The 13,182-nt window shown below is 40.3% G+C and overlaps 1 protein-coding gene across 7 annotated transcripts in view; it reads left to right on the plus strand.

The window, feature by feature from the left end:
* Positions 1 to 13,182, plus strand: part of ESRRG (estrogen related receptor gamma) — a 605,082-nt gene that overhangs the window by 69,685 nt on the left and 522,215 nt on the right. The gene's annotated exons all lie outside the window — the stretch shown is intronic.

Raw genomic sequence — 13,182 nt, forward strand, 5'->3', positions numbered from 1 at the left:
ATAGGGCACTAATGGATATCCTTGGCTATTTATCTTTCTAGTAGCAGTTGCAACACCTCTGTCTTTTTCCAACTATAAAAGGCCTTCCTGTCAAGGAGCTGGAGTCCCCAAGGCTGGGACTGGAGCTGGAGAAAGGTGGCACCCTAGTTCTTGTTTTCTTTCATTTCTTACTCTCTTCTTCCTTTTCTTTGTTGCCCTCTTCATTGAAAACCCAAAATAGAACACAGTAAGGATACATTCAAGTTTGGAGATTCTATACAGAGACTGGCATAACAGGGGTAGACAGTAGGATGGAAAGAGGCCCAAGTCACATGTTCTTCATCCCCTTCTGTTTCGAAGGATAGCCATCGTTTATTTATTCATAGTGGGCTCCTCTGTGCCTAAATGCTGATTCCTACATGCAATTCGTAGGGACTTCCTTGTTCATGAAGTTCCAACAAAGTCTATAGGAATGCCCATGCTTTGGAGGATGTCTAAGATTTTCCCATGTTAGCTTCAACTTTCTCTCAAGCTCCTGGTCTCACTAACTGTTTTCCTCTTTGGAGAAAGGACCTGAAATGCGGGTGAATTATACCCACATCAGGAGGGGCTGTGCCTCCTTGGTTCCATTTGGTAGGAGCAGATCTAGGTTCTCTGCCTGACTTTGCCTTGGATCAAATTACTTAACCTTGCTCAGTTTTCATGACTGTAAAAATGGATTAAATTATATGTGTGTATATATATAATCTACATGTAATATATATGAAGATTAAATGATGTAAAATATACAAAGCACAAAATATAATGAGTACAGGGTTTGGTGGTAACACTACTGAACACATTACCGTATATACTACTGGAGTCTGGAGAAACTTGCCTTAGGACTTAGCTTTCTTCAAGTATGTCATCCAAAGAACACAAATCTAGAATTGTCTCTGTACTCATTAACATGCAGGTTCCATGCCTCTAGCCCAGTGGTTTGAATAAGACTCTCTTGAGGGTGGGATCCAGTCACTTGGATTTTTAGAAACAGTTCATGTGATCCTCACTCACTTCAGAGTTTGAGGAGCACTGGGTTAGCCAATAGCCTTTCCCGCTCAGTGACGCTCTTTCTCTCCTACAGTGGTATAGCTAAATCTGGAGAATTCTAGCTCCTCTAAAAGAAGGTTCTCTTCTACCTAATGGAGTCCGTCTTCACGTCTAATAGCTCCCTCTCCAAGTTTATAAGCAGTCCTTTTTATGGTAGGCCCCACATGGTTGGGTAACCTAAATGATGTGATAATGAGGATGGACCAAAGGTCACAAGATTGTTAACATGTGTGAGGAGATTGTAGGCTTAGCCTATCAGGTGAGGGAAAGGTTAGCACATCAACTGTGTCCACACTTCAAAGCATGGAGCTGGTTTGCGCACTAACTTAATTACTTGGGCTGTTGATATCTTTGATGAGCACTTGTAGACCCCGGATACAGTTACTTCACGGGAGGAGACAGCGGGAGGTGGCTTGTTCACTTGCCAACTTCCTCAAATGCTTTTTAGAGTGAGCTCAGTCGCTCAGTCTTCTCTTGCTCTTGGATTAAATATAAAAATAACTATGTAAAGCATATCAACCCTCTTTTCCCTGTCTGCTGAAACTGCAATCTCCTATGCTTTTTCTAGAACCCATTAAAGAGGAAGGAGGGGAGGGGTAACAATATGGAAAACCCCAAAGCCCCACATCAGATATTCCCCTGAAACAGATCCTGCTGTTCGATCTCAACTGAGAGAGAACAGAGCCGGTCACAGAGGTGCCTGCTTGGTTAAGGGTTGATTAAATAGCCTGAGCCTGTCCTTCTTCTCATTGTTCTTCCTTTCTCGGTAGCCATATTACTTTTATTGACATCTCCACCAGAAGCCTGGAAGGGAAAGAAATACAACCCGAACCAGGTGATGTTTTCATTTCTAAGCCGTAAAAGTGTTTGATGTTAAGAAACCTTGGAAACTGTGGACTGAAGGGAGGCATCTGTCTCTATCCGGTTTTTGCTGATCCAAACCAGCCTTGTCCCTGTTTCCAGCAAAACAGGAGCACTAGTTTGCAGAAGCTTTCCAGAGAGAAGGACTTCAATCTCTGACACTCCCCTTTGATTGTAGCTCTCGGGAACAGATTTTCTCTATCAGGTGTGGCTTTAATTTTTTTCACCTCCTTACAAGGAGTAGTTTTGTGTTCATGTTCCTGAGTGGTGGGCATTATTTTGGAGCAGCTGATCTGTTGACTTTTCTGCAAGTGGTGTGATCTGAAATGTAAAGAGACAGGATTACCCATACCCCTCACTGCACTGAAATTGAATACGGTGCCCTGTTCTTTGACACCAAAATGTGGCCTGCTGTTGAAAAGCCAGGATGTTTAATAGGCAGAGACCAGGGGAGAAATTTTCAGCTTTTCTTCCGTTTCACTCCTGTAAAGTCTCTCACACAGTGTGCCACAGCTTTCAAAACATGGTCATTTTAATGATAAAAATGCCATGGAGAGCGTTCCAGTGCATCACGCAAAACCAGCTGCGGCATCCTGCGTGACATTCCAAATATTAATACAAATAGAATTAATTCACACGCCAGAGGTGTCTCGGGAATCCATTTTAAGTTGGCACTTAACATGGGCTTGAGATTTCCCCGTGACCGCCCAGGTTGAGAAATGTTTGCTAAACAAGGCAGTGCTGGGCCGTCCTCAATCTATAAACTGGCTCAAACTAATTCACGAACTAATTCACCTGATTTTAACTAGAAGCAAACACAGGTTAAAAAGTAGATAGTGATTTCATGTCTTTGGTTAGCAGTGAGGTTGTTACAAGTGTTATTCCTGGCCTGTCACTCAATTTATTTTGGGGAAAGAGCAAAGATGATACATCGATCATTAGTGGATGATTTAATGGCGTAATTTCTTAATTCATTAAAGATTTACTCCAGGATTGAAAATATATCTGGTTTGTAGATTCAGTGAAGAGGACGCTGATTCCTTGCTCCTTGCATTAAATTTAGTTTGTGGCCAGACTGAAGTGAGACTTTCTGTATCTTTCTACTTCTCCCCGGCCTTGTCCTTCTATTTCTGCACAGTGAATTTAATAAAGAAACTATCTTGGAGTAATAATTCCAACAAGCCCTGGACGTTCCTTTGGGGGAAGAGGACTGACCTTTTACTGTTTTTAATAAAACCTCTGTGAATTTGGGCTTGCCTCTTCTGCGGTCCAGTGCCACTGTCTTTTTATTCCATATTTAAGGGTGGGGTGAGCCCCTTTATTTCCTCTGAATTGGTAGCATGAAAGTGGTCCGGCTTCTGGGAGCTTTGTATCCCTCAAGCCTGTTACATTTGGTAATTATTTACATGCATTTAGCCGCTTTGATTTATATTATCTCTTTGGTGGTGGTTGTTAGATTTTGTTCTTTATTTGTAATTTAACACCCCACCTATTTCTAAAAGAACTAGGAAGTCATGCTTTTGGAATACGAGGTTGAATTACGCTCTCGTGTTTGGCAGGCCATTTTATCCTAACTGTGACACTGGCAATTTTAAAAGCTTCGTTTTTGTCTTTGTCTTGAACGAGGAGCATTTTACACGTTATTAACTCCTGAAAATCCCCCTGGATGGATAATTTGGAACGAAAGAACTTAAGACCTTTTGGGGAAAAAAGAACAAATCCACAAAATCTCTTATGATTATTCTTTATGGTCACTAAAAATATTTAGCATACTAAATAAAATAGCCTAGCCATCAAAGTTTGATATAGTTTAAAATAGAATATTGGGTATAAAACAATGATTCCTAAGGGATTTCTTCTCCACCGTCTCAAGAAGATATCTGTGAATTTGTTTTGATTTTTCCGGCATATCCAGAGATATTTATTCCCTTGTGTCTGTCTGTTTCTTTATCTGGTACTCAATGTCGTTTTGATTTTGTAACTCAAAGTTGACTCTTTTTACTCTTGAGTCCTAGCATATTCCCTGAGAAACAGAGTAATTTAGATGCTTGAGAAGTCAAAATGCTCTGAATAAACTTAACATATATGACAAAGTGAGCAGGTTTCTATTAAATCCCAATCAACAAGGTTAGGGTGGCTTTATCCATGTTAACAGCATCCGTGCATCCCTCTTCAGCCACATAAGGGTACAGTTTCGTGGCCAGGGTTTATTTTGCATCATCTTTCTTTAGCTGTCGCTTAATTATACAAATATGAGAATCAAGTAAGTGATAGAAACATTAAGAAGTTCAGAGGAAAGGGGAAATCACTGGACTCATAAAAACCTTTAAGTGGATCTACATTATCTTCTAAATTAAATATAATTCTGCAAAGACTTTTGTTGACCTTCCCAATATGACCTCAATCATCATTTCCTAGCATTCTTTCTCGCTTCAACCATGTACTGTGCATTGCCTTCTCAGTAGGAGATTGGAGGGCAGCGAGAAACTCATACTCTTTTAAAAAACATATTTTTGTTGCAAATAAAGCACAAATAGAGAAAACTACATCAATCAAATGAATCTCCTGATGTTCTGTGTATCTGTATATTGTATATATATTGTAGCCAGCCCTGGTGGTTTACTGGTTAAGATCCGGGGCTCTCACCACTGCAGCCTGGGTTTGTTTCCCAGTCAAGGAACCACGCCACCCATCTGTCGGTTGTCACACCATGGCAGCTGCATGTTGCTGTGATGCGAAAAGCTATGCCACTGGTATTTCAAATATTATCAGGGTCACCCATGGTGGACAGGTTTTGGCAGTGCTTCCAGACTAAGACAGACGAGGAAGAAGGGCCTGGCCACCCACTTCCAAAAAAAAGTGTCCATGCAAACCCTATGAATAGCAGCGGAGCATTGTCTGATACAGCTCTGGAAGGGGAGAAGATGGTGCCAAAAGACCAGCTTCCGCTCTGCTGCCAATAGGGATGCTTGGAGTCAACTAGAGGGCACTAATTGACTAGGGCACAACAAACAAGCAATATATATCATATAAAATATGTGTACATATATGGGTATATGTATATATGTATTGAATATGCATTGTATACTAGCCAGGACAAGAAATAGAATCTTATCACCCAAAAAACCCCTCCATGTGCCTCACCTAATCATAGCCCTTTGTATTTCCCCCGTAAAAAACCATTATCCTATTATAATAGTCACTTTGTTATAATTTTGGAAATAGGTTTATCAACAAGTGTGCATCCCCACACGCTATGTTCAGTCTTGCCCATTTGAAAAAATCGGTACGCCTGTAAGTCTCTTTTAATCTGTAAGTTCCTCCTTAATCCCTTTCATTTCCTTACAATTTATCCTTTGAGGAACCCCGGATGTTTGACCTACGATTTCCCTGAGCCTGAATTTTCCCGACTACACACGCCTAGTGCAGTTCAATCGTTCCTCTCCCTCTGTGTTTCCTGTAAATTGGCAGCTGGATCCAGAGACTGGATCACACTCAAGTTTAATCTCCTTGGCAAGACTATTGGTGGTGGTTGGCAAGGGTACAACCATCAGTGAAGCTCAAATTGTCCCACTTTAGCCAGTGGGACCTCTTTAAGGTGGGTCATTACCTTAAAAACCTTGAAAAACCTTTGGTAACTTCCCTGCTGTCTGGTAATACAAGATGTTCCAGGTTCATCTTATGTATTTCCTGCTCTAGGTCTGGAATCAGCCATTTCTCTAAGAAGCTATAGTTTCCTTAGGTGAGAAATGCTACAGTTTGGGCACTAGGCATGCTCATTGCTCCTGGGTTGGTCATTGTTTCCTAACCCTTTGTAGAGGACAGGATTGGGGATCTATCTATATCTATCTCTATATCTATTATCTATCTATATCTATATCTGTCTAATAATCTTGTAAGAATAATAGATATAAAACTATATAAATATATTTAATTTAAATTACATATATCTGTATTTTTATGAGTTTATTTTATTATGTATTTTATGAATTTACGAGTTCATATTGATACTTCAATTCAAATATGAGATTACTGAGTTTTATTTAACCTCTTCTGTATTACATTTGTATATCCTTCCATCCCCAAGAATCTTGACTGTCAAGGACACATGGGATAATAGAATTAGAATATCCCATAAGTACGCATTTGTTTTATCCTCTGTTATGCACACAGTTGTCTCAGGAGACCAGTACTTAGACAAGTACCAATGCACTTATTGAAAACATTAAAAGTTTTTTCGCATATGGGTCCCTCATCCTTCCCTCATATTTACATGGTTGTGCTTTACCTACATTGTCAGAGCATATAGCCATTAGATACTCTGCTCTCTACCTTTTAGCTTCCTTTTAGTCTTAATTCTGTAGGTAACTAGGTATTTAAATATTTGCCACCAGTCCATATGTTGAGGGTCTCTCTAATTGGTTTGATTGCCTGAAACTCATTCTCTAGTCTTCAGAAAGGACTCCTGGGAACAATATTCTTTCAGTTCTTGCCTATATCCATAACTGCTTGAATCCTTTATACTTGCAAGTCAGTTTTGCTGGGTATAAAATTATTTTCTTTCCTCTAGATACACTATTTCCTCTAGATACTCTATTTTCTTTTGATCTAAAGCATTGCTTTAGAAAAAGTCTGATAATAATTTAATTTTCTTTACACTATAGGTACTCTTTTTGCCTAAAAACCCAAATGATTTTATTAGGTCATGTCTTGGTATTGGTCTTTTGGGTCAGTATTGTGAGGTATGTGGTATAATTTTTCAATTTCATTTCAAGATTTTTTAATATTTTTGGGAATTTTCTTAGATTATGATTATTAGAATTTGTTATTTCCTTTGCTTTGCTTTCTTCTTCAGAATCTCTTGTTATCCATTTATGTTCAATTTTCTTTGCCTACCTCACTCTTTGTCTCTTTCTCTTAAAAGCTTTTTACCTCTTTCATTTTGATTTTATTTTTAGCTTTCCTCATTTTACCTTTTATATTTATTAAGGGATTATCTGTTGTGTTTATTTGTTTCTAGTTTAGTTGGCACTTACAACATGATTTTTTTCTTTTATTTCTAATTCTTTTATGAGCCCTGTGCCATATTCTTGAGTTTTTCTATTCTGGTTGTGGTGTCCTTTTATATTTTGTATCATTTCTTAATGTCTTGAAGCTTCTTTTGAAATGATAAGTTATAATTTCATCTATTTTGTGAGAATGTCTTTCCAGCATGCATTTGTTGTTTTTAGGGATGTTATTCTGCTTCTTATTCTCTTTTGTAATTACAGTAACTTTGTATGGAATTTGGCCTTGATACTTTTCCATTGTTCATTTTTATGTGAAATTAGTTTTCCTGACCTTTTACAGTGAGGTAGGGTTCAGGAAATCTCACTGACTTCACAGAGCTTTCTCTTCCCTAAGTGTGTGTGTGTGTGTGTGTGTGTGTGTGGTGTCAAAAAAAATATGGTAGATTGCTTTCTCTGATTCTCTGCCTGCTTTCCCCTCTTCCACTTTGAGCCAGACCTTGGCTTTCTGTCAAATCTCTTATATGCTCAAATTTGATGCTACTCTCAGAGTTTCTCATCAGTGGGGGCTTACAGTGGAAGAGAGTCTTGTGGCTTGATAGGTCATGGGGCTAACCTGCTCTCTCTCTCTATCCCTTTCTATCCTACTTGCCATGGGCCTCTTGCACTTAGGTCTTAAAATGGACAAAACCCCTTCCAGTTATAGCTGTTCTTCCAAATTGGCCCAATGAACTTCCAGTGAGTACTGTTGGCTGTTTTAGGGTTCTTCTGTCCTCCAGTCCGTCAGATGTCATTCCCATTATTTCTTTCTTCTTCCTTTCCAGAGGCTGATTCCCTGTAGAATTTACGGCCTTTGGTGGTTTGCTCTATCAACTTGTATTTTGGGGTTCATGAGGAAATTTTTTCTCCTGGTTTTGTTTTAATGTTATCCATGAGTTTTGAGTTTTGTTGCCCCATTGTTCTATTTTTGTAGTATTCAGTGTATTAAAAACTATGCTGCCATTGCTACTAACATTTTTCTGGAATTCTCTCCCCCCATAGTCTTTTGAGTAGTGCCCTATGTGATTAGTGGCATGCATCTGAGAAACAGCAACCCAGGAAAAGGGATGCAGCTTGGATCTCCAGAATGGCTTTCTTCTGTTAAAGCTAACTAACCCCAATAGGATGGAACCCATGAACACAATTTCAGTGGCACTATGTTCTAGCCAGTTTAGCTAGTCATTCCAAGTAAAAAAAAGTCTTGCACCCTTTGTTTTTGTTTTGGTGTGAATTCAGCTTGTCTTTCCTTCAGTAAACATGAGTTCCTATTTGTCCCTAGATTGCATCCCAAAATAAACATATGATGACCTATAAAAATAACCATAGTAACAAAAGATAAAATATAATTAATAATATCTGATTGAGTCCATTAGTCAAAGTGGACTAACTGCTGAAACAAACACCCTAAACATCTTGGCGTCTTAAAGTATTTCTCACTTAGGCCACAACCTAACTTGGATTGGAGGGGAGGAGAGTGGGGTGCTCTGCTCCACATAGTCATTCAGGGACCCAGGGCCATCCTGCAGGGCCTCAGAGTCTGAAGCTCTGGAAGAGAGAGAACATAGAATATCTCAAGGGAGGGTTTTAGGGACCAGTGATGGCAAACATCATTTCTACCCACAGGCTACTGGCCGGAGTTCAGTCATGTCAGAACTATCTGACAGCAAGGGAGGCTGGGAAAGGTAGTATAACTGTGTTCCCAGGGAGAAAAAGAAATGGATCTTGGTGAGCCCAGCATCTGCCATGGCGAGGGAGAAGAATAAGGAATATTTACCAGGGTAGAGAGGGTGTTTCAGCCAGAAAAGAATTGTATAAAGGCCTGGATGTAGGGATGAGTATGTTGGTTTTGGAAAACTGAAAGGATTTCGGTATGGTTGGAGCATCAGATGAAGTTGGAAGAGAAGGCTGTGGTGGCCTCCTGAGAACAGGCTTGCTGATTATTATGGATTCTAAACCTTATCCTATGCGAGAAAAAGGGCTATCGATGGTTTATAAGCAAGGAAGTGCCATAATCCAACTGGTATTTTTGAAAGATAATTTTGGTCCCCAACTATTACCAGCAATGTCTATGAAATTGAAGAAGAAACCTATTCCAAACCCTTCTCCATTAGGCACCTAGTTATCTACACCCAGGAAAAACTGAATTCACCTCTGCCCATCTAAATCATGCTTACTTGGTAGCCTCCATTAACGCGCTACAATCACAACCAGAGCCTGCAGTGAGTTCTATAAATTCAGACTGGAAGTGTAATTTCAGATCTCACCGGGCCTGTGTTGTTTCAGTGATATTATAATCAATGGCTGGAGCTCCCTTTGAAGCTCATAAAGTGACCTCTTTTGACATTGATTTCTCATCTATTTTTTCTCTGACCTTTCTTCACCTCCTATGTCTCTTTATTTGCTAAGGCATAGTATTTTATTGCCAGGCACCCTTATAATAACCACAGTAGCCATACATTTAGCTTTGTTCAGGTCATTACTACCTAAATAGATGCTGTTGTGGCAAGATCTAGTCCTACGAACCAGTGCTGTAGCACTCTCAGAAGGAGACTGTTTTGTTTTTGTTTAGTTTAGTTTTGTTTTTTGTGAGGAAGATTGGCCCTGAGCTAACGTCTGTTGCCAATCTTCCTCTTTTTGCTTGAGGAAGATAGTCCCTGAGTTAACATCCATGCTAGTCTTCCTCTGCTTTGTATATGGAACACCACCACAGCATGGCTTGATGAGCAGTGTGTAGGTCTGTGCCTGGGATCCAAACCTGCAAACCCCAGGCCGCCAAAGCGGAGTGAGCGAACTTAACCACTACACCACCGGGCCAGCCCCTGAAGGAGACTGTTTTTATTCTATTAGAAGATATCAAAGGGTGCTGTTGATAAGATTGCCACATGAGTTTAGTTCTTTCTTTTGAGTAGAACTGTCTTTGAGCCCTGAATTGAGAAAACCTCAGAAAATGATCACAATTATGGCGTCATACCTCCCATGGACATTTCTGTGTCTTGCTAAAAGCCTGTAGGAGGTTAAATAGGAAAGTAAATGAAATGTGCATCTTCCTTAGAGAAGTGTGTGGTTTGTCTGGCATTTATGCTCCCCCCAGTGTGACCTTTAGAAGAGAATATGATCGATAGCCTATTGGATCGTCTCTAGTCTGGCTGTCAAGATCCAGGAGGGGGAAGTTGAGGGATTTCAATGAAAAGCATCTGAAATGGTGAAGTGCAAACTTAGTAGAAAAATACTCATGTTTTTTCGGTAGTTTCCAGAAGGTTCCTAAGCACCTGATGTATGATGGGCTTTTTCATTTTGGGCATCTGCTATCTTTGCCTAGCTCAACATTCCAGTGAGGGTTTTTTTTTTTTTTTCAGAACTCAAAACTGAACATGTCAGCAGTGAGCAGCCGCCCAGCTTTGCTAAGAATGCCACGGCCGACAGCTTCACAGCTGTTGAGGAATTGGCTGAGCCTTCTTGTAAAGCAGTGCCATACACAAGAGCCTTTGTGGCATTGGGACCCACCATGGAGTTTCCAAATGCCCTTACTCCTGGAAAAATATGCCAGCCCCTCCTTACCATGTTGCCCCAACGTCTGGTGATAATAACCATGACTGTAGTCAGCCCTTTGGTAGCTCTTGAAAGAACACAAAGGGACTCTTCTTCTGTGCTATCAGAGTCAAAAACCAAAACAAAACAACCACCGTATTTTAGGAACAAGACCATTAATTTATTTGTCATGCCACTCAAATTGTTTGGGACAAAAGAAATGATTTTGGGAGCACTATAAAAATTTTTGTTTTAATATTTATTCTTGAATAATTCAATAGATGTCTAGTGACTAGAAAAAGATTGACACCATTTTTCTATTTTAAGGGGTTTTTTGGGCAACCACTAAGCTATGTAATTTTGATATGATTAAGGAAGAATGAAGGAAAGATGAAAGAAAAATACCTCTTACTCTCCATGTTCATCTCCCTGTGGCCTATTTATTTTCATCAGAACTCCCATAATATGCAAGAGCCCTCTTAGTAATTAAGGGTGATTAGTTCATGGACTCTGGCTGGACGACACGAGATTCCTTAACCAACTGCCCCAGATTGCTCCTGAGAAACCATTTAAGGAATGTCTTGCAGTTGTTAACTATTGCCAGCAACCACATTACAGTCCTTATTATCTCCCACCCCAATAAGAAGGTATAAACTCTCCTCTTCTGAAAGTCCTTATTGGTCATTGACTAACAGTTGCCCATTAGTAAGCCTAGAAACCTTCAGCTAAGTCAAGGGGAGCTTTGGGTCTGTTTGAAGGACTCTTGGGTATTTTGTCAGAGCTATTATTAAACACCTGGTTTTGAACACATAGATCTCTTAGATCATTCTAGAATGATAGGGAATGAGACAGAGTAACATTCCAGCATGAATGTAATATATAGTTGTTATTCATGTTGTAACAAGGAAATCACTTGGAATAATTTACAGATGGAGATTCCTTTCATGCTGATGTGTTTGGTCACTATGAAACTTGGCGCAGCATTTGTTTCAGGGTTGCCCATTGTGCCTTCAGATATAGGCAGATCATTTTCTGTACCAAGTCTTACAGTCGATCTGTTTTGAATCACCCCAGTTCATTCTGTGGCACTTCTTCAAACGTTGTATTGTATAAACACTTTCTTCATAGTTTTAAAATTCAATTTCAAAATGCAAGGTCGATTTCCATTTTATATTCTTAGTATGTCTTCCTGTACACCTTGAAATTCTAATGTGGTACTTTATTCAAAATGCATTCCCTGCTCTTGCCATTGTTATTTTCACAGAACTTTTGAGTATTTTATAAACGGGAAATAGGACTCCTGACGGGTTAAGTTGCTTTTGCATAATACCACTCAGCTGTTGAAAAACACGTCGGTACGTAACCCAGCTATCCTGTTTCTCAGGCCAACTCTTATTCCATATGGCTCGTTTCTCACTCACCTCTTTAATACAGAAAACGGCACGGTGACTCTTCCAGAAACCTAAGTAAAGGATGGTGCATGCCAGTGTGCATGCGTTGACTCATAATCATTGCCCTTTTAATTTGAAGCTTTAGCAGATGGAAAATTATTTAGATATTGCAGAAACAGCAAAAATAATGTTGGCCTCCTCTCAGCTTTTGCCTGGAGAAGCCCAAGTAGCCTGTTTCTTATAATTAGAAGGTGCGTGTGAACTTGAACAGTTAGCACAGCGTCAGCTACTGTGAGCATGAACGGATTCACCTTTTAGAAGTGACAAGTGAAGAAATCAGCCTAAGGTTGCCTGGAGCTTTCTTCAGGATAATACCTGAAGGAAAACCCTTGTAGGTTCAAGCCAAGAATTATCAAGTGACCCAGTCCTGTATATCCACGCCCCCCCCGCCCCCGCGCCCCCCCCCCCCCCGCACCTCCCCCCCCCCCCCCCCGCCATTATCTGCTCTTTCTCTCTTGTCTCAGAACCACCTGAGGACATGGAACTGCTGACTTCAGCTTCTTGGCCAGTGCATAGTTCTTAGATCCTGGATGTGAAAGAAGGAGGAAAAAAGTCTTCACAAAACCTTTCTTCCGTAATTTCATTTTCCCCATTGTCAGCCTATATGCACATCTTAAAAAAATTTCTCTTTCTACCTTGGAGTCTGTTCTAGTCACTAATTCTTTCTCACACCTGGCTATTTCTAACCCGATGGCCAAAGCAATGCTCCTTGGCTGGAGCAGTCATTTTAAATGACGCTATTTTTATCATTTGGAGCTCTAGAAAGGTCTTCTAGTAACAGACACAGACACAAGTCTTAGTGATGCAGAGCGTTAGGCCAGGACTATCCCCAGATTTCCTGATTATTGGTTTAGTGAGTGCTTTATTTTGGTGGGAGTCCCATTGGCTGTGACCATTTATAAACAAGCAAGTTGAGGGAAAGGCAGTACAGAGGAGGAGATGTGAATAATTGATCCCCATCTGGCTTCTGGCAATGGATAGCCTGGCCCTCCTCCTCCTGCCCTGAAGATCCTGCTCTTCCAACCAGAAGGTCATCCTGAGAGTATTGGTTATTGGAGGTTGGCATTTCCTCCACTGATACACAATCACCTGCGTCTCTGTGGAGTTTCTTTTGAACAGGAGGAGATGCTCAGCTTTCCTGCCAGCAGCCTCCAGATGAGGAATCATTCACATGCAGAATGTCTGGCCACTCTGTTATTCAAACTTGAGTTGTCCCCAAAACGACCTAT

Source organism: Equus przewalskii, chromosome 31, assembly GCF_037783145.1.
Source record: "Equus przewalskii isolate Varuska chromosome 31, EquPr2, whole genome shotgun sequence".
NCBI lineage: Eukaryota > Metazoa > Chordata > Mammalia > Perissodactyla > Equidae > Equus > Equus przewalskii.